Genomic DNA, 21,268 nt, shown 5'->3' on the forward strand with positions numbered 1-21,268 from the left:
ATGTTATACGATTAGTGAAAACATTTAAATGTCTTCCTGAAGAAAAAATGATTTCACATTATAGTCTGAAAAATGGGATCTAAGTCGGAAAATTAGAAAACTAATTCAACCTGTCCTAGAAACAGCCCAGTTAATTTCGTTCATGACATCGATAAAAAATTACATTCCATTTCATTATTATTTTTTAGTTCCTAGTACTGTCAAATATATAAAATAATCAATAATTTGAACCGATAGAAAAAATACACTTAAAACACGTTTTTACTGTGTTCAAAGGTTTGTGATAGTTTTAAATAAAAGAAGAAATAATATTCCAGCTGTGGACTCGGACTTGAGTACGACGTAAGTCATAATTTTTGACAAAGATTCTTAGCCAAAAGACTTTTGATTTATGTTAAAAAGAATCTGTTGAACAACAATTAATACTGGTACGTAAATCTCTTTTGGTGTAAGCCCAAAGATGAGATAGGTGACTCTTTTAGGAAGAGTAGTTAAAATGTGGAAACTACCTAACTGAAAATTCAGTGACTAATCACTCGTAGTATGGGATATTTATGTACAAAATGGTACTCATTACATAAAGGGTTATACAAAAGTTTTGAGAAAATTTTTAAAACTTAATAACTCAGTGTATTCTAAAGTAATTTGATTCTTTTTCCCTTCTAAAGATAGCTCAAATTCTTTTCTTTTTGTATGTTTGCAACAAATAATCAACATTTAAGTTAACTATCATGTCACAGAAACAATAAAGGGAAAAGATTACAACATTGCTTGCCGCCAGAATGTACCAAAAATAGATATTGCGACCAAATATGGATCAATGGCAACCGTCTACTATGTCAATAATATCTTGGATAAGGATGACTATCTCTAAAATGCCCCCAGGAGTGATCGTCCAAGAAAATTGACTATTGAACCTGTAGGAAAAAACTTTTAAAGAGACGCTGGATCTCTCTATGATAGAGATGACCATGGACGTCAAAGTCTTTAGATATATCATGTCAAAATCTCTACGGGCCCAAAAAGTACCGCTCCTGACAACAGAGATGTTGAAAAAGTGAACCATCATTTCAGTTATAGTGTTTTTTTTCGTGAACTCTTGGCCCCTAACCAGTTTCGAATCCTCTGGATTAAAGTATGTGATGTGGCCCTAAAGGACTCTTACCAATGGACAGTAAGCTACCATGTCAGAGGCCTACATCAAAAGATCCTTTAGAAATTTTTGCCACCCTGGAAACCGCTATTGCTGCCTACAGTGGTCATATTCTAGATTAGTTATCCTTAATATCATTATTATACACTATATTAAGAATTTTTTTTTGATATTAAATATATACAAAATTATACCTAATTGTTTAATTAATTCATTTTAGTCTCAAAAAATTTGCACGACCCTGTAATGTATACAACTTTTATTTAGTATCCTTCATCAATCGCTCCTTCAACTTTAAAAAAATATACATAGGTATATCTTTATATTTAATTTAATTAATTAATTTCATTTTTAATAAGGATTATTTATACCTATGTAGTCCTTATTTTATATAAATATCATATGATCAAAAAGCAGTCCTGTATTTTTACAACAGCAAAAAATGTAACAAATATTCTCTAAAGCTAAGATAATGCCCTGTAATCCCCATAACTATTTGATAAAAAAAGTTACATATTGTATACACTGTTGCAAAGTACATTAATATAATAGGATGATATACGTCTTATTTCATATCAGTAATACAGCAATCACATAATTTTATTAACAAACAAATTCAAGGCAAATATTTCATTTCATAGTTTGGGCAATGAATTAAACAGTCTTAATCTGTAGTACTTAACTATCATTGCGCCAGGTTTTTTTTTTTTTTTAGATATCTTTGACAATTTTGTCAGAATATATTTTTATAAATGCCAAATTTGACCAATAAAATTTTAGAAATGTTACAAAAGGCAAAAGTTTGACCGAATAAGCTTTTTTATAGAAATAAACGATTTTGAAAATTAAAATTTTTAAAACAAGGTAATCAATTTTTTTTTTATCATTTAAAAAAAATATATGTATTAATAAAGACACCATTTTGAATCCGGAAAAAAGTTTAATTCAAACTTGTGACAACAAAAAAAAAAAAAATATATATTAATTGACAAAAAAACTATTTTTTCCACAAATTTGACTGCAGCTTTTAGTTAGTTCCCTCCTTCGTAGTCACTAGTAGAGATGTAAATCCTAAGCATTTTCAGTAGGTAAAAATAAAACCAAAAATTAACATGGTTACCCTGATAATTTGAAAAAATGCTTCAGAAAAGAGCAGTTTAACCGTCATGACGTTTCATTAAATGAGCTATAAGCAGCCGTGAGAGGAAATCAATTTATACAACTCCCACTCCTCAGTATCAAGCAAGGAATCACTACATTTTAAATTATTAATTCTACTTTGAGTCCAGCAGGAACTTTTATTTATAACTCTTATAGCTTATAAACGCAATGAAACATAATTTTTCAAGCATTGTTTGTTTCTATTAACTGATACCCGAAAACAAAAATCTAAAGAACTATAATTTTTTTTTTTTTATAAATTTGGTTTTTTATGCTTTAATGGGGGAAACCACTATTCATGACGTCATTTAGGAACAAATGATCATATTTTTGGGGACGGCCATGTGACAGTAGTCTAGACTCCCGTCCCGAATTAGTATCGATAGATCCCTAAAAATATGTATCAACATAAATCTTTCACATCATCAAATTGTATATTATATAGAATTTTTATTTCATGCCTAACAGAGGTCAAATTGCTATTGGATATAATTTTGATTTACTTTTTTTTAAAAATTTAGAATAGTTACTAACTTGTCATTATATTTGTAGACACAAATACAAACTCTACCCCTAAAAAAAATAAGAATAAAAAATTGGCAACTACTTATCTTCAAGTTAATTTTTTTAGTAGGATGTCTAAGTAGATACATATTAACAAGTAACTCTAACGATCGAATATTTCTTACACATCAAATATTTATACAAGATATAACATAACTAAGAATGTTAGAGCAAAAAGAAGGTACAGAAAATATAAAATGCATATATAGGAACAGTTTTTACTTTTCTATTAGTTATTTTGAATTTGAATATTTATATATATAGATATAGATATTTAATGGATGTAAAAGTATTTACTTTTGATAAGAGTACATACATAGTATATGTGAGAAATATGTATTCGAATAATCTACTTCTGTCTTTCAAGAGTTATGACCAAATAAAGGTGAAGATATTTCATTGCTATTAGTGTTGTAACGATAACAATATTTGAGTACCAATTCTGGTACCCAAATTAGTATCGGTATTTTGATAACGTTATAAAACCATTTTAATTGTTGATTTGTTTCATAATGTGCAATGGTATAGCTCACAAATTTGGTAGGTTACGCCATCTGTGGTACATTTTTTTCTGTTGTGTAAGTGACAGTACCTGGATAAAGAGATAAATCAGATTGTATTCTCGTCGCCGGATTGATGAGGGGCCAGAAGCAGCTGGATGCACTCAGAGGAACTTAAAGAGAGGACGAAACAAGAAGAAAGGGATGGGAGGAAAGAAAGTAACATTATGTAAAGGGTTAGAATATAAGTATATTGTAATAACTAATTATCTTTCATTACTACTTTACACACGAAATTAATATCAGCTTTACTTGCATATATAGCATTTATGACGTGACGGGCCTGCAAGGACCGGAACCGCCATAACAACACTAAATGCTGTATGCATTGAATGGGTTACAGGAAAGTTCACAGCACTCTTTTCACCCCGGAAATTCATCTCTCCATTTTCACTCCAAGGCAAGTTCATGGCAAGGAAGTTTCATACCAAAACAAGTTCATCCTGAGGAAAAATATATTCTTTGTAAGAAAAGTAGAATAAAATAGTTGATTTTTTTCATTTATATATATTCCATACATATGTATTGTTGGTGTGAACTTTCCTTACGATGAACTTAGTTCAGGATGAAATTGCTTCGGATTGAACTTGTCGTGTGGTAAAAAGAGGACGGTGAACTTTACGGACATGTATTGAACGTTCCTTTTTGAGATTTCATGATGCTTTTGTAGCCAGAAAACATCAAGCAAACACTATCTACTAAAATTCAGAAACTCTACATACACGCCAATATGGATTAGAAAAGGGCATATTCGTTTGTAAATTTACTATTTTCAGACGTTTTGTTCCATTCCATTTTTTTAGGCTATCGGCCAAATTTAGTAATTTTATTGTATAATTGATATGAAATCAATCTACAATCTATGGCATACATTGAATTCAAAAAGATAGGGTGCCGTTCAAATATATATTGATTAGAGATAAAACAAAAAATAAAATACGATAAATATGGAGTACCAAAAATCTCAAAATATTATAATGATTACATCTTAAGGCGTTTTAATCACTTTTTTTTTCTCCATTCACTCTCCTTTATAGGTTGCCAAAAGTGTCCCAATTAGTTTTAGAGAGAGGCGTGAATATTACTAAAATTTAATAATCAAATGAGAAAAGGTTTATATTATTTTTTGAATAAATATATTTATGTATTTTAAATAAATTTTTGGCCTTTCTTAATTTTTGAAATTTTATCTTTTAAAGTCAATTATCAAATGTTCGTCCCAAAAAAACATAGGATTTTTTTTTGAATTTAAACACAAAAAAAAAATCCCGGACTGAATGTAAAAAAGAATACATGACTGTCGAAAACATAATATAGTTCTTCAAATAACGTTAAATATGATATTTTTTCAACTGTTTTTCTCTCTTTTATATTTTCATCAATTTAAAAGTATTTTACTTGAAACAATAAAACAGAAAAACTGTTTGCATTGAACACATGGCATAAACCTTAAAATTTTGAAAACACGGCTCACTATTGTTTTTTTAGTCAGATTAAAATCAATATAATCTATACAATTACAATATTTGCCTCATGGCTTTTAAAATTGAGATGGTAAAACACGTTTGAAAATGGTCAATTTTAAACCAAAAATGTCACTTTGTTCATTTTAAATTAATGATATATTAATTGATAGCATTTGTTCTCAAAGTTTTAATTTAAGACTGCACATCTCGGCGTTGTTTGACCAATCAACTAAAAAAATCATTAATTGACAAATCATGAGATTGAAATGAAAATTCACAGTCACATCTTGAGACTAATATGAATGTTTTGTTTTTTTGTAGTCCAATATTCTTTCAAAAAATGATAAATCAATGAATAAATATTTACCATTAATTATTTGATCGATTAACGAAATTTATGAGCATATTTTTTAAATATTATACATACATTTGTATTATATCACAGTATACTACAGAGCAAGGCAATGCATATCGTCAAAGTCTGATTCACAAATAAATATTGCTCCCATGGGGAAAGTGCGTATAGATTGCGCAATGAATAATTAAGGATCGTGTTCACCTCTTTGATCGTTAAATTATTGTATGTATATTTTAACAACGACGACCTATTAAATAACGAAGAAAAGAAAAGAAAGGTCACACGCAACAAAAAATTTTCCTTTTATAATTTTTAAAGGTAGTTTTTCATTACAAACTACTCAACTCTACTAAAAAAGAACATTAATTTAGAGATATATAGCTAAAAAAATACATACATTATGATTTGGTTATAGAAGAAACAGGAATGTTTCAAAAAATTATTATTTTTAATAGATGGAAACGAGGAAAATTAAAATGTATATTTTTTTTGAGTATTCTATTAGAAATACTACGAAATCCTATATTTGTACAATGTAATTCTGTATGTTTCATTAGAAAATAGTTAATTTTTTTGATTGATTGATACCATATTACTAAGTGAATTTGACTGATAACAAAATAATAATATTTAATTTCATTTTATCTCTCAGCAAGACAGATTGCATTATTTTCCCAAGAACATAATTTTTCATGATTGCAAATATTAAGTGTGTATGAACAGTTGATAAGGAAATTTGCTTGAAAATAAATAAAAACATGCATTAAGATCATTGTACAGTAACCCAGTCTTTCGAACATAGATTTAAAATAAAGAAACGAAACGCGTCAATTAGCTAAGTAGGATCTTTTTAGGGGCTGCAAGATGTTTTCTTTAATAAATACATATATATATCATCATAACTTTGATTTGCATTAACAATAATTTATGAAGATATCGTATCTAGTTAAAGAATAGATCATGGTTACTGCTCTAATAATTTTTTTTAAAGTTTACGCTCACTGCAATTTGGACAACATTTATATCCCTAATCATGGTACTCCTAGTCATCTTGTAGCCAGCAAAATTTACAGAAAAGCTGATGGTATGGTTATCTTTTCATCATTTTCTTGTATGTCTGTGGTTCCCAAAAACTTTTGAAAGCTGTTTAATATTTCTTAATGTCTAATTAATCTATTTTAAGTAAAAATAAAATTTATCATATCATTTTTGAGGAAATCGATATTTCATGTCCACTATTTTATTTTATATGTATTTATAAAGAAAAAAATGAAATGATATGAGTTGACAACAACTCCAAATATTTAATGCTATTAAATCAAATAAATCTGAAATCGATTTTTACATTTACATGAATGGAGAGACAATGAAAAAAAAAAATGAATAAAAATCACATTAAAAATATTAATATTTATTCACATATAGGTTTAAATCTTATATATTTTTTTAATCTTTTGATAATTTGTAAATTGTGCTGTAATAAAAAATGAGCCTTTAGACACTTACATCATCTTTAGTATTGTTATCTTTTTTTTTATAAGAACGTAGAAAATTTCTAGGGACATAAAACCAATAATTATTACAGATTATTTGTAGTCCTACAAAAGTTATTCTTTTAAAAAGTTCATTTGAATGCAATATATTTTATTACTAAATTATTACAAAAGTAGCTAATTGCATATCCAAAGGACATACAAAAATCTCAATAAAATTGATATTTCTGAATGTTTTTTAATAAAATTTTAAGATCATATTGTAATAATACATTATTTTACATTTTATTTATAAAAATCACCAAGTTTTCTGTTGTCCTCGACTTATTGTAGGTAATTTTTTTTTTTTGAGACAATAAATTAATGGAAAATTTGACTTGAAATATCGATTTCTACAAATTTACCTATTTTTATTATTTTAATTCTCAAAATTGTTACATATAACAACACATATTAATGAATATTAAATAGCTTTTAACAGTTTTAGGAACAGTTTCAACAAAAACAACAACAACATGTTTTTAAAAGCTATACTATATGTATTTTGAATTAAAATGACGGGATTTTTTTTGATGGTAGACTATTGTGCATCTATACAGAGTGGAAAAAGTCTAAATAAAATAAGCTTATCAAATCACTATTTTGAAGGGAATTTTACCTAAATAAATGAGCAAGTGTATACAGTAGCGTTGTTCTATATACCCGTACTTTCATAGGTACCGAGATACTGACGTAAGTAATAAAATACTCTAACACATTTGTGTCCGAACCTGTACTTGCAGCGTCTTTATATTTTATAAATATTGAGAAAAAGGCCTGAGTCAGTTCACGTCAAAAGTATCATAATCAGAAAGTAATCAGTTTCTAATAATAACTATTTAATTAATTTTATTCATTTATATTTATGAGTTTTAAGTGCTATAAATAGGTGAGTGCTTTTAATTATTATATATTTTCTTTTCTTTTTAATTGGAAAAATTTATTCTTCCCTGTTAGTATTTTATATAAGGTATCCAAATACCAATACTAATTTAGATAGCAGAACGGATGGTATCGTAACAATGTTAATATAAGGAGTAAATAGTTCAACTAATTTGTACTCTAAATTGACATGAATATTCTTTTTTTTTTTTTTAAATAGTTATCCTCCAAAAAATTTTAAAATATGGATAGTATCTCGTTTTTTTTCTTATTTGAAAAAAAAAAACAAAAAAACATTTACTATATAAATATTAAATATTTTTAAAAAAATTTTACCATTTTTCTTAAAAAGATGTGGTACACAAAAAAACAACAATATATATATTTACGAAAATATAAATACAAACGACCCAATATTTGATTAACATATTTCATTCGTTTATGGAATTACTATTTTAATTTATAGGATGGGTTGGAATATCCAAGAATAGTTGATATAATCTAGAGAAGGGTCCCTTAATCTAATTTTAGAGGCTCTATTTGATTCATGATACTTTAATTTACTCTAATATAGCCTTCCAAATAATTAATACTTGGAAAAATATGTTTGATATTTTGAAAAAGTTGCAAATTGCTTTTAAAGATATACATTTGTTTATAACTGTTCTATCTTAGATAAAGTAGTCAGCAATTCTAAGATATTAAATGTACACTCAAAAAAGAGTATTTTTCAGATTACAATTAATATAGATATATTTTTCAACATGGCATCGCTTCAGTTAATAATGCAAGGTCTTTGAAGTAAGTGAAAACTCTATATATATTAGTTAAATTTTCAAAAATACATATGAAGGAATCCTTCATATTTAGCTCGTAAATATCAATCTCAAAATCACTTTTACTGTAACTGTGTTACACTTTTTCTTTATTATTTCATGACCATCCATTGTATGCCATCGGATTTTTTTACAGGGCCAGGAATGACAAAATCAAGTCAAAAAGTTTAAAAAAAATCTTTGTTAAATAATAAAAATGTAATGAAGTTTTTTGGTCTTTTTTTGTTAGGATTTAGCTTTTATCGAATGTAAAAGAAAAAAGTATTTCTGTTATAATACTTTGAATATTGTTTGCCAAATATATTGTGACTTTTGACAGTAAAACTAGTGATTTAATATTTTTTTCTAGTGACCAAGATAAATTCTTAAATTTAAACAATAAATAAAAGCTTGGGGTGACATATTCCTTTTTTTTTTTGACCCAAATGCTCCTTTTTCCTCAACTTGTACAGAAAATAATGTATTAAGAAAATTAAAAAGTCCGTGTTTATTATAATTAATCACCAATCAAATGGACTTACTTGCAATTGGGTCACTGATATACTCCGTAATAATCCAATATTACCTGAAATGAGAGAAAATGAATATATACTTATACTTAAATAAATAATGATAGATTTGAATATATGAAGTTTGAAGTAGTTAATAGTATATTAAAAGACATTTAGGATACGCATTGAATGCTTCCAATAAACTTTGGCAAGCTTCCATCATGTCTATTAGATGGACTAACTTTGTGATTTTCCTATTTAACCTAGTTAGGGATTTAATGAGTAGAAAAACTAAGATATGTTTTTGTATATGTAGAAAAAATTGGGGGTTCAAACCCTACGAAATAATATACCAGGTGAAATGGAAAAAATTACACAGTTTGACATTATGAAAAATAACAAGTTGTAGAAAGTAAATCCATTTAAATGGATTTAAAAAAAATATAAATACCTATATTTTTAGAAGAAATTTATATATTATTTATATAGTTATATTGTAAACTTATTGAAACTTAACATAATTAACGTGATATCACGAATTGTTATTAAAAAATCTCTAAATGTAATGATTGATATCCAGACATGGAGATTGATGGGAAAAAAGGTATTCACATTGGAAGTATGTTCGAAGATAGCATTATACCTTAGAACTTTGGAATTCTTCATTCTATTTCTTGATTGTTAGATGTTGAAGATATTCGGCAAGAAGTAAGCACTGTCCGTTTTCTGTAAAGTTTTCCTAATTATCGAGCTCTCTTTCTACGACTTTCTCTCTCTCTATATATATTTTAATTGGAACCTGGTGACATCTGAGGGAGTAGATTATTCCTTCAATTTAGCTGAGAATTGCTTTTACTTTGAAAGTATTTAGAGAATTGGGACTGATTTTCTCCCCATTCCAGTTATACGACATATGACACCATTGTACCAATAATCACAATATAGAAATCCAAATAACATCATGGATATTTCTTCTATAAAATCGGTCTATATTGCATATTAATGTCTAAACCGATTTTCTTAAAGACCCGAATTAGTACTAATCAAATCTGGAATATTTCTATTACATATCCATATTGCTTTTTCAACAGTTGAATTCGTATTGCAGATCCAAAATTATAAATCAACTTTTGCACAATTTTGCCAAACTAACAATGAACTCCTCCATATTTTATTTTTCATTATAAAAAAATTAACTAATCCTTTCATTCAGGTCTTATTAAGGATTGTACTAATTTGTTCCTCTAAAAGCCTACATACAAAGTAAATATGTAGTAATCCTTACATATTTATGCACAATCAAGCTTATGTATTTAATTTAATTTACGAGTACATATCTATGCATATAAAAATATTTACTTGCATGGATAAATATTTTGCATTACACTCAGTCATTCATTCACATAAGTAACATTATTGTGAATGGCTCACAAATAATTACAACAACAAAAACAAAATACAGACACATTTTAAAAATATATCTGTCAAAAGCTATCTCTTAAACATTTCTACTTATTTCAAAAATGTACCAGTAATACAGAACGTGTAACCTAAACTAAACCCACAGCTTATTTCGTGAAGTTGAAGATCAAATGAATCAACATTGGATAATAAGGGTCTGTATATTTATTTAGAAATAGCTGATTGTTTCTCGTATCAGCATGCTAGGCAAAGACAGATTATCTCAAAGTGCGTGGTACATCACAAAAGGAGGAAGCCTTCATAATCCACTCCGAACAAGGGTAGGAATAGCTTCAGGCCTTACTTCTTCTCCTCCTCCTTGAGAATGTCCCCTATTAAGTTTTCCAGAAGTATTTATACTCAAGAAATTAGTAATTTTCTTTGTTAAAATAAGGAAGATATTCAAATACTATCTAAGAAATAAATATTATAGTCGAAAAAGTCAAGAAGCACAGGTCTAGAGTAAGGGAGATTAGTAAACATTCTTCTTAAATAAATTTGCTACGTATCAAAGAGATATATTATCGTTATACATATGATATCTTCAGTCTAAATTACATGCAATTCGAGGTATTATTGTACATAAATATTATAAGGGATAATAACCTGGCACAAATAATTTGACATATCATGGGCCGCAATTTGTTTTTTAAAAATCCATACTTAGGCAAAAATTTGGGTGGGACATTGTCTTCTGTAGGGTCATCTCATAAGAAGATTAGTGGGAATGAAACCTGTATACATATAATGTAAGAATATACCTTTGTATAGAATATATTTGTATAAGTATCCATTGAATCGTTTATCAATAGAAACGTCGTAAGTTAGAAACTCAACATGACGCAGCCAACAAATAAATGCCTTATCCTCGAATTAAGTCGAATATGACTTGCCAAATTAGAGAAGTTCAGAATTTAATGGGAGGAGCAGAGTCCTTGAGATTGGAGGAAAGAACCGAGGATATGATGAAAAAAGATCCTCAAACTCTCAAAAAACTTTGATAAAACCATTTCGTTTAAAGGGAGTTAAAAAGTCGAGCATAAATGACGTAAATGGTTTTGAAGTATACTGAGAAAGATTACTTACACAGCCAGAGATAAGACAATAGTTGATTTATTTAAATACAATTGACATTTTAAAAACAATAACCTAAATAATTAGTAGAATTGGATCGTTCCTCAAACTGTATTTTTTATTAATCATATCCCACCATTTGCAGTCACTTCTTTCAGAGGGGACAATGAAAAATATTCAATGTCGATCAGGTCTTTTTTCCTCACTGAAAAGAATGATCATTAAGGGAGAGGAAAACGGACAACATATTCTGCTCTGTACATAAATCCAATGTTAAAACATCCCCTATAGTCAGGACCGGTGCTAGAAGTCCATGATCAAAGGTACACAAAATAGCATAGGATGACACCCTAGATCTCTTTTGTGTACTAATCGTGTCTATAGTACCTCTTTAGATCCTTAAACAAGATTAATGATCATAGAACTTGAAAAAAAAAATACCAAAAAAAAAACAAAAATCATTCATTATCCGATGTGATTATGTTATGTGATCGGTCTTTATATAGGACTGAGGACACGATCCAGTTCAATCCAATCCCTATAGTTGGTCTTTAAATAGGTATTGAAATTTCTATCAAAATCCCATGACTTACACAAAAATAGCCCATTTAAAAAAAAAAATATATCCCTTGTTACGTCATTGAGTGTGCTTTTCCTTTTTTAAATAGTCAGTTATATATGTATGATATAATAAATTATATAACTAAGTAAAAAATTGTAAATTTTTGCAATATATTGTATTATTATGAAAATAGACATATTTTTTTGCAATGCTCTTAATCTTATAATCATATTTCTTCTTTGGCTTAATTCGCTATGACATTTTTAGGAAAAAATCAACAGTTGTAAGAACCGGTTCTAAGACTGAACTGAGTTGAAGAAATGGGGACCAACACAGTACTAGAGCTATGCAAATGTTTTTGTCAAAATTTAAACCTTTCTTTCAAGAGGATTAAGAATGAATTTAAAATAATCCTTCAATTAAGATAATTATTTTAACTAAAATCCAAGAGTTTTTTCACCAATAAAAAAATGAATGGTTCTATATGTATTATTTTTTTTTAGCATGTTATATAAAATTAAGTAGTGCAAATATCAAATAAATAAATGAAAGAGAAGCGAATGGAAAATTCCAGAAAGAAGAAATACTTTTTCAAAATGTCGTCATCCTTGTATACTGTGGAGTCCTAGATTCTTTTTGCAAGTTTCTTCATCCCAATTATAAAGTAAAAAATATGACGAACACAAAATAATACAGAATATAATAATTATCATTTATTTTTTCCTGTAATGATATGAAAAGTCATATTGGATACCTATTATATATGTGTGCATAGATGGAATACATTGAATTCTCTCAATAAACGGCATAGCAACAAGAGTATTTTATCATATTTATAGATAATAATTTTATATGTTGTGCAGCCTTTTTCCATATGAAATTTTGTTTATTAATTTAAATGCTTATTTTATTATCTCAAATATATATTTTTGGTTCAATTAGTTTTTTTTCATGGATATGGATAATCAAGGATTTTTACCATAATTATTTATTTATAATTGCTACTATGTCAGCATGTCCCAGAGTTTGTTGAACTTATGACCAGGAGTATTATTGAACAATATTCCCAAAAATTGAAATTTGGCTCAACAAACCCCAACCTAATAATAGACTAGTATGTATATACAATTGTGCGTCAAAATTACGTCTCCCTCGAACCAATTATCAAAGTTAGGCTATGGATAAACCCACCGACTCCATCCACCATTAAATAGGACAATTAAGGATGGGGACTTAGTTGTTACTAAAGATGGGATGTGTGCAAAGAAAAACCTAGTTTAGCGATTAGAAAAGGAAAAAACGGTTCATGCGTGTGCTTTTTCTTCTTTTTTGTTCATTATTTAATACGTCATCGTGATGTTAACATCTCCCTCTAAAAGAAGAATTAGCTTGTCTTTTGTGTAAATGGATTTAAAAATGGACAATAAAATAAATATATTTTAAATTTAAATATAACTATAATATTTTCACTGAACTAATGCTATTTTAAATAAAGAAGGTTAAAATCTTTATTGGAGTAATTTATTTTCTTCCCCCCCCCCAACCAAATAACAGAAAACTGTATATTAAGCATTTGGTCTTAATTAATTAATGCTATAATTATCGCTCCCGCCTTCTCCTCGCACTATTATGCATCAATGGAAGTACAATAACTTATGACGTCCATTCATACGTCACTCATTACATCAGATTTCATGTTATATTATGACATCAAAGAATGTAGGTATGTACGTGTGCATTCCTTCACCGCCATTTTTCTAGAGAAGAAGAAAGAAAAATGGAAGAGAAAGAAAAATTCCTTCTCTATCTACCTTAGTAATAAGAATATTTTAGTGCTTATTTTACAGTTTCTCTTCTCTTAGTTTCTCTATGATTATATTATTATTATATATATAAAAAGGAGAAAGTATTTTTTAGCTCTCCTCATCTTCCGCCTTCCACTCTTTCCTCTCCATTCTCACTCTTCACTTTTACTTCTTTCTTTTCCCTCTCTTTTTTTTCTTTTCTTTTATTCTTGACTTAAAATGCAATTCTCTGACGTCACAAATGGTGAAATCACATATAAATAAAAAAAACAATGTGAAATATACATAAAATCTGACGAAATTTTTTTGTTTACATTTATTAATATCAGTATATAAATGTAAGCAAAAAGTAGTTTTTCCGCAATTTTCACGCATTTTCTTACACTTATATACATATATTACAATATTTTGTAGTTTTTAGATTTGAACTAAAATTAAGGAAAACCAACCGTTCCCTCATTATATATCTTTTTCGTGACGTTTGGGATTTTTAAAATTATTTGTGAAATGTCCAGTTTGTTAGAACAAATAGGGCATGTTGAAAATTGACATAATTAGAAAATAATAAACAATAATAAAAAAAGGAATATGACTGAATAAAAACCAAAAATATCGTCCATTTAAAAAAATAAATAATCTAAATTTGTTATTACTTTATTTTCAAATCTAGAACTAATCGAGTCAAGTGTCTTATTTTTTGGAAATCAAAATATGGTTACCCAACAAATAGGGCAAGTTTACTCTGACAAATGGAATTTGATCTGTACAAAAATAATTTGTAATACCTGCATTTAACAATATGACTCTTCAACACATAGTTATTTGGTCCACTTGGTCCTAAATTTGTACAAAGATTGGGTAGAGTGTCAAATTTTAGAGAAATTACGTCTATATTATTATTATAGACTATAATATCATTGTGTATCTTAACCTACATCCAACGAATCCAAATATGTAAATCAAATATGGAATCTTTTATACTATTTATTAAGTAAAAAAAAATATATTAGAAATGTCCAATTATTTTATTACTTTTGATATAAATTAGATTTTGTGCTGATCTACAACAAATTATTGTCAAGGTAAGTGAGGCATGAATTGAAAAACAGAGCTCAAAAATCTCAATTTTTTTCAAGTGTGTCAGAAACAAACTTTAGGTAGTATAGAAAAAACAAGGACAAATAAACTTTTTCTTGGAATACACCATTCACAAAAACACAATGTTTGTCTAATGCCATTTTTTTTTCTCTCTCACTCAGTTAAGCAAGGGATTATTTAAAAAAGTAATTCCTACTTAGGAGTAGGTTACAAGGACTACAAGGTTAATAGAAAGACAAGGTTATACCATAACGCATGTACGACCGATGTTTGACTTCCACTACGCTTTTAACATTGACGTTATAGTAAATGAGTGGTTACGTATTTTGTCAAAATCTGTCTTTCTAGCCCAGTAATCGGTACAATACATCAGATTGAAAATTCTAGAAAGCCCGATTACATGGTGGTCTAACCTTGTATATCTATTAACCTATCTTTAAACTTAAAAATTTGTATCCCTATCTCAATTTTTATGTCAATAATTCGTTTTTGAAATTCCAATATTAAATCATTTTCAACATCAATTAGATTAATTAACATTTATTTTATTACAAAGTACTTCATCTACAAAACGAACCATGATTTGGTGCACTTTTCTCTTCTTAGTCAAACATTAGTTTATTCTACGTTTCATGTGTATTTCAACATAAAAATGTCTCGAAATGTCGTGAAATTTAAAGTTTTATTCAAAAGTTGAAGAGTGATTGGCCACCTCTAAATGGTGGAATATATTTTTACTTTTAAAAACGACAAAGAAGGTGGTGAGAGAATGAAAATAAAAGTATTGATTTTAAGTACACAATAAGAGCCACTCTACTGAAGAGTCATTATCCTTTTTTAAAAACCTAATACCTGTGTCTAAAATCAATAATATCTCATTATCATAAATGAATAGGAACAAACACTTGCCCATTACTTAATTATTGCAGAATACAATGGACTTCCATTGAAGGAGACATTAATATTTTTGTCTTTTGTGAATTCATTTACTGCATACAAATGTATTGAAAATCAATATATGTAAAAAAGTTGCTGCTAAGGGTCTCTGCTAAATACGAACAACAAGGAATTAATACTATCTCTGAGGCGTTTCAGAAGTGTGAATTAAATTTGCAAAGGTTAATCATTATTATTTGAATAGATTCATTGGCTTAAATAAATAATAACCAAAAGGAATTAAAGTAGTTTCCATAAAATAAACTTTTGGATTACGAGCAACATTCATACTAGAGAAGTGATGTTAATTCAAACTTGAATAGGGTGTGTCTTCTTAGGCATAAATTGACTGTCGGCATGATTTCATAAAAGCTAAATGATTCTCGCGTCAGTGCCCTAGTCGAAGGTAAAGTGTGTTATGGGTAAAGCTGTAAAAAATACGGAATAAAGGCATGTGTAAAATAATAAAAGAAAATTCATAGGCAATGCATTCTGCTGAGGATTGTTAAAAAAATGTTAAATGTATTAATTATACGTATATACAAACGACTTTTTGGTCTACAAACATAAATGTTTATAAGACAGGAGAAACAAGTTCTACCAAGTAAGTAAAAATATTTTTTTAACAACACTTTGAGGATTTCCCTCAGTTAGGATTAAATATACATACATCAATGTATGTATGAGGTTGTAAACGCGCAAATTAGATCCCACTTACATACATACATAAATATGTATAAAAAAATAAGTCTTATGTAATGTTGTTTTGATGTTTTTCCTTCTCACTTACCAGACGTTGTTACATGGGTTCTCAAGACCGAGGAACAGCGGAGGGAAACGGGTAAGGACTTAGTCTTATGAAAGAACCAATATCAACCTCATTCTAGTTTCATCAATTTTTGACATAATAAAAACTGACGCCAATTATGAAATTCAATTGCGATAAATTGATTTAAGGGCTGAATTGTTTTCTCAGTTGAACCAGGAGATGAATACAGGTTATTTTAAGAATCCATACAAATTAGGATGCTCAGTGCTTAGGTACACCATCTTGCCATGGCTAAAGACCAACTACCCAGAGGGTAACTATGCGTGGACTCAGGACGGTCCCCTCTCATACGTCCGCCATGTGCCAAAGTTCTGTGCAGATAACATGGTAAGATTCTGGTCCAAATAGATATGGCCCCTTCCTCTAGACCTTTCTATATAGGACACTTCGGAGAATTAAACCAACAGGACCTGATAACCAAATGTAGACTCACTGAAGTCCTCCATAGTAGCTTCATGGGACAACTTGTTAGATGAGTTTGTCATCAAGCCCTGCATGACCTTCAAGGGATATGTAAAGCCAGTGATTTATAACGAAGGTGGACACATTGATTGAAAAAAGTTTTGCAAAAACCTTGTCTACATGTTTTTTAACATTATTTTTTCCCTATTTGCTGAAAATATAAAATTATTAATGTATTTCTAAATCCATCTCTCGAGTCTTATAGTTGCTGCCCTACTCTGTATATATATCTGCCAACAGTCCTCGACGTCTACATCCTCTGATCTGGTTATATAGCACTTGTGCAAACTGTGAGGAGGAATGAAGAATAGCTGTACACTATAAATTTTCGTGGATTCCTTGTATTTTGGGCATGTTGAAAAATGAAACCAAAAATCAACATGGTAACTTGAACAATTTGAAGAATGTTTTGAAAACAAGCAACTTTCATGCATGTCGTTTGATTGTCGATTCAACTCTGAGTCCAACAAGGACTTACAATTATAACACTGCAACAAATCCTCAAGGTCACTTCCTATGTTTTAATAGCATACACGAAAGTTCTATTATGTTTAAAAATAAAATTGAATGTAATAGAGAAGGAAGTTCACTACTCCAGAGGGAGTTAAATAATAATGGCAAGAACCGAGGAAAATTCGTTTTTGAAATTACTAATGAAAAAAGCGGAAGAGCAATAAAAAACAACAAAAAAAAAACACACTAGATTTTCATATCCACCTATAACTTTTATACAATACAAATATATGAAATTTGAAACACCCTGAGTATAACAGAAACTGATTAACGTTCGTACTATATCACGGGTTGGCAACCTTTTGATGTAAGGTGACCAAATTAAATACATAGTGTCTCATAGATAGCCATATAATCAAATACGATCCTTATACATATTTTAAAATAAAAATCGGTTCGTCAAAAGAAAAACAAAAAAAACTTGTTAATTTTGACGGGTTATTATTTTATATGAAAAAGTTTTATTTGATGAAAGGCTAGATGAAGATATCTTACGGACCGAGCGTATTCGACCACGGATATTCATATTCTTTTTATTCACTTGAATATAATGTAAATACGTCTAAATTTATATTTTATTCATCTAGAAGAGATAATTAATTATTTATGCTGATTCGATCATTGTTAGTAAACACGAATTTAAAAAAAAATACATTTATTTAATGAACAGATTGCAAAAAAAACAAAAACAGAACAAAAAACCTCTTGTCGGAAGTTTAGTATATGTAATCTTGTCTATACCTCATTCGCTTTATTCTATTTGATACTTTATTTGATTTTTATCACCAACGCAATTTTTTCACAATTTTATAGATAAAGGCAGAAATATTTATATTTACAAGTATAATGATGATCGGAGCCATTAATAGATTGTTTCTGTTTTTATTTTCGATAAAATTGAATAGCATACATATAAGTGGTACATTAAAATATGAACACTTGTAATTTTAAACTTCAACAAAAATATTTATATTTATACATATAATGATGATCGGAGCCATTAATAGATTGTTTCTATTTTTATTTTCAATAAAATTGAATCGTATACATATAAGTGGCACATTAAAATATGAACACTTGTAATTTTAAACATCAACAATAAATAATTTATATACATATCTACTTACACAAACAAATTCAATAAAATTGATACTATAAATAGATTTGTTTTTGAATTGTCTTTATAATTAAGGTAGCTGCCCTTATCGGGGATGATGGCTTTCAGGTGGCAGCAGAAGGCCTTTAACCCGCTGTGGATGTAGTCCTCTGTTATGGTGTCCAGTGCTGGTTGACATTGACTTTGAGGGCCTCAGTGTTTGAATGACAGTCACTGCAGGCCTTCCCCTCGACTTCACCTTTGAGGTGCATGTCGAGGGGGTTGGCATCCGGGATGTAGCGGGGTCTAGAGTTCAAAATAACTTAAAAGAGTCTTGCAACAGTAGAGATGTGATTCTTTTATTTCTGGTGTCAAAATTGGCCTCTCCACCCTCACAAGGGTCCTTTTTGATAGGTCTCTAGTCAGTCTGGTGTGAAATCTGGAGATCTCTTGTATTATCCCTCATGGACTTGAGAGAATTGGCTTGGGTTATTTTATTAAAGTCTAACGGGTCCAGTTTGCCCTTTTTGTCAGGCCTTTCTTCCTCCCCAACGTTTGGGACTGGTTGATGGCGTAGAAACTGGTCCTGGAGACACTCAACTGCTTGGAGTGCACGAATGGAAATTCGTTGATCACGTTCAAGTGTCATTTTTTCAACTTGTACGTAAACCAGAGAGCTGATATTTTTTTTTTTTTGTAACTAATTGTTTATGCTTTAATATAAAGAAATATGAATTAACTTCAATCACTCAACCTTAATTAATTATTTAGTTAGTAAGTGTTCATATTTCAATGGACAACTCGGTAAGATATTTTCCTCTATATCTTTTTTTTTATTTTATTTAATGCAGCTGAGCCTGGATATTAATGAAATAAAACGGTTATAAGTACTTCCTAGCATGCCCAAAGGTCCCTTTGGAAGAATGGTATATTTATGCAATGAAGATTGCTACATGTGTGCAGCAATTGATCATTGTTATTGCCTATTAGCAAAACGAAGACCATGTGATAAATACTACTATATGATTATAATATAGTTAGCTAGGGATGTCATGGAAGGAAAAAGGATTTCACGTAGACCATACAAGTATATCATCTCAAGCTAACAGACGCGTATCGCCACTTGATATACAGCTTTGCCTCCACCAAGACTGGTCGAAGGTAATATTGTCGAATGCATTTCAAAAATTAAACAGAAAAAAAAAACCTACTAGTTGTATGAAATCTGTTTGTTTGAATAATATTTAATTTAACAAATTAGGTGTTTCGATTAAGAAATTTAATAATTAATTTTATTGATACATTTAATGGTTCTCTATCTATTTATATACAAGTTTTATTTGTTATAACACCTAATACTACCAGTAATAGAGTTTTTACACCTGTCTTCTCACAAATGGATCATTATACAGTAATTTAAAGTTTGTTTAGTTTTATCAGCAAGACAATTTTTCTTGTTTTACTTCACTTTAGGGTAGTTGTGTTCATATGAACAAAAACAACACCTATCTATATAGACTATAAAAATTTCCAAGACCAAGTGTTACAGGAGAACATTTAGACGTCAGAAGAAAGAGTCGTTAATCACAAAGCAGTTGAAACAAATAGGCGGATAATAATCGGAATATTTAATTTAAAATACATATTGTTAAGTAATATTTACACTTTTGATATTTAAAAATAGCTCATATACATTTATATACTTATATATGTATATATATCGTAAATGTAATTTGATTCCTGAATTCATGATGATTCATAAAAATGAAGAGTTCAAGACTACATAAAATATATTGCTCTTTGTTAATACTTGCTTCCATTTGCGTTTTCATATACAATATCTAAGTTCAAGCACAGCATTCTCTATTAATTTTTTATATTTAAAAAAAATATTGAATTCCTATATTTTGTATGTAGATATATATTATTTAGAAAGATTTTCAATTAGTTCAAACTATGTTTAAGCATGTAAAACATAATATTTATCCATAAATATTATGTTTCTTGGAAAAGAGCAAGGTACGCGGGAATATTTCTTGATCTAAGTGCGTCTGGTTTTTCCATCATGTACCTGCAGGCACACCTTATTCATTTATTCAAATTTTAGCAATTTTGCGATTTCTCATATATTTGATGATATCTTCGTTATGCAGTTAGATCATGTCTCGGATCATATTCAATTAGTATGTGTTGTTCACAAATTTGTATGTCGATTTATCCATGATAGAATCATTATACAGAACTCATTTATTTTAAATAATTTTAAAGAAATTGAAAAAAAAATAAATAGAAAGGAAATATTTTGAAAAAAATCAAAAAATCAACAATATACAGCTGTTCCCAAAAAGTTACGTTTTTTGGAAAAAACATTTTAAAGCTCAAATATGGAATTTTTTGGAGAAAAGTTTAAAAATTCATACGATTTACAT

At 28.7% G+C, this 21,268-nt stretch overlaps 1 protein-coding gene across 5 annotated transcripts in view; it reads right to left on the minus strand.

The window, feature by feature from the left end:
• LOC121115937 (uncharacterized) overlaps nucleotides 1-21,268 on the minus strand; it is a 106,833-nt gene that overhangs the window by 56,823 nt on the left and 28,742 nt on the right. For 3 of the 5 annotated variants that reach the window (XM_040710122.2, XM_071887919.1, XM_040710124.2), the window contains one exon: nucleotides 9,034-9,077. The exons of the other annotated variants lie outside the window; for them this stretch is intronic. The gene's annotated coding sequence lies outside the window, so the exon portion shown is untranslated. The remainder of the gene's footprint in view (nucleotides 1-9,033; nucleotides 9,078-21,268) is intronic. 5 annotated transcript variants of the gene reach the window in all.

Source organism: Lepeophtheirus salmonis, chromosome 4 (assembly GCF_016086655.4).
Source record: "Lepeophtheirus salmonis chromosome 4, UVic_Lsal_1.4, whole genome shotgun sequence".
In the NCBI taxonomy this organism is placed as follows: domain Eukaryota; kingdom Metazoa; phylum Arthropoda; class Copepoda; order Siphonostomatoida; family Caligidae; genus Lepeophtheirus; species Lepeophtheirus salmonis.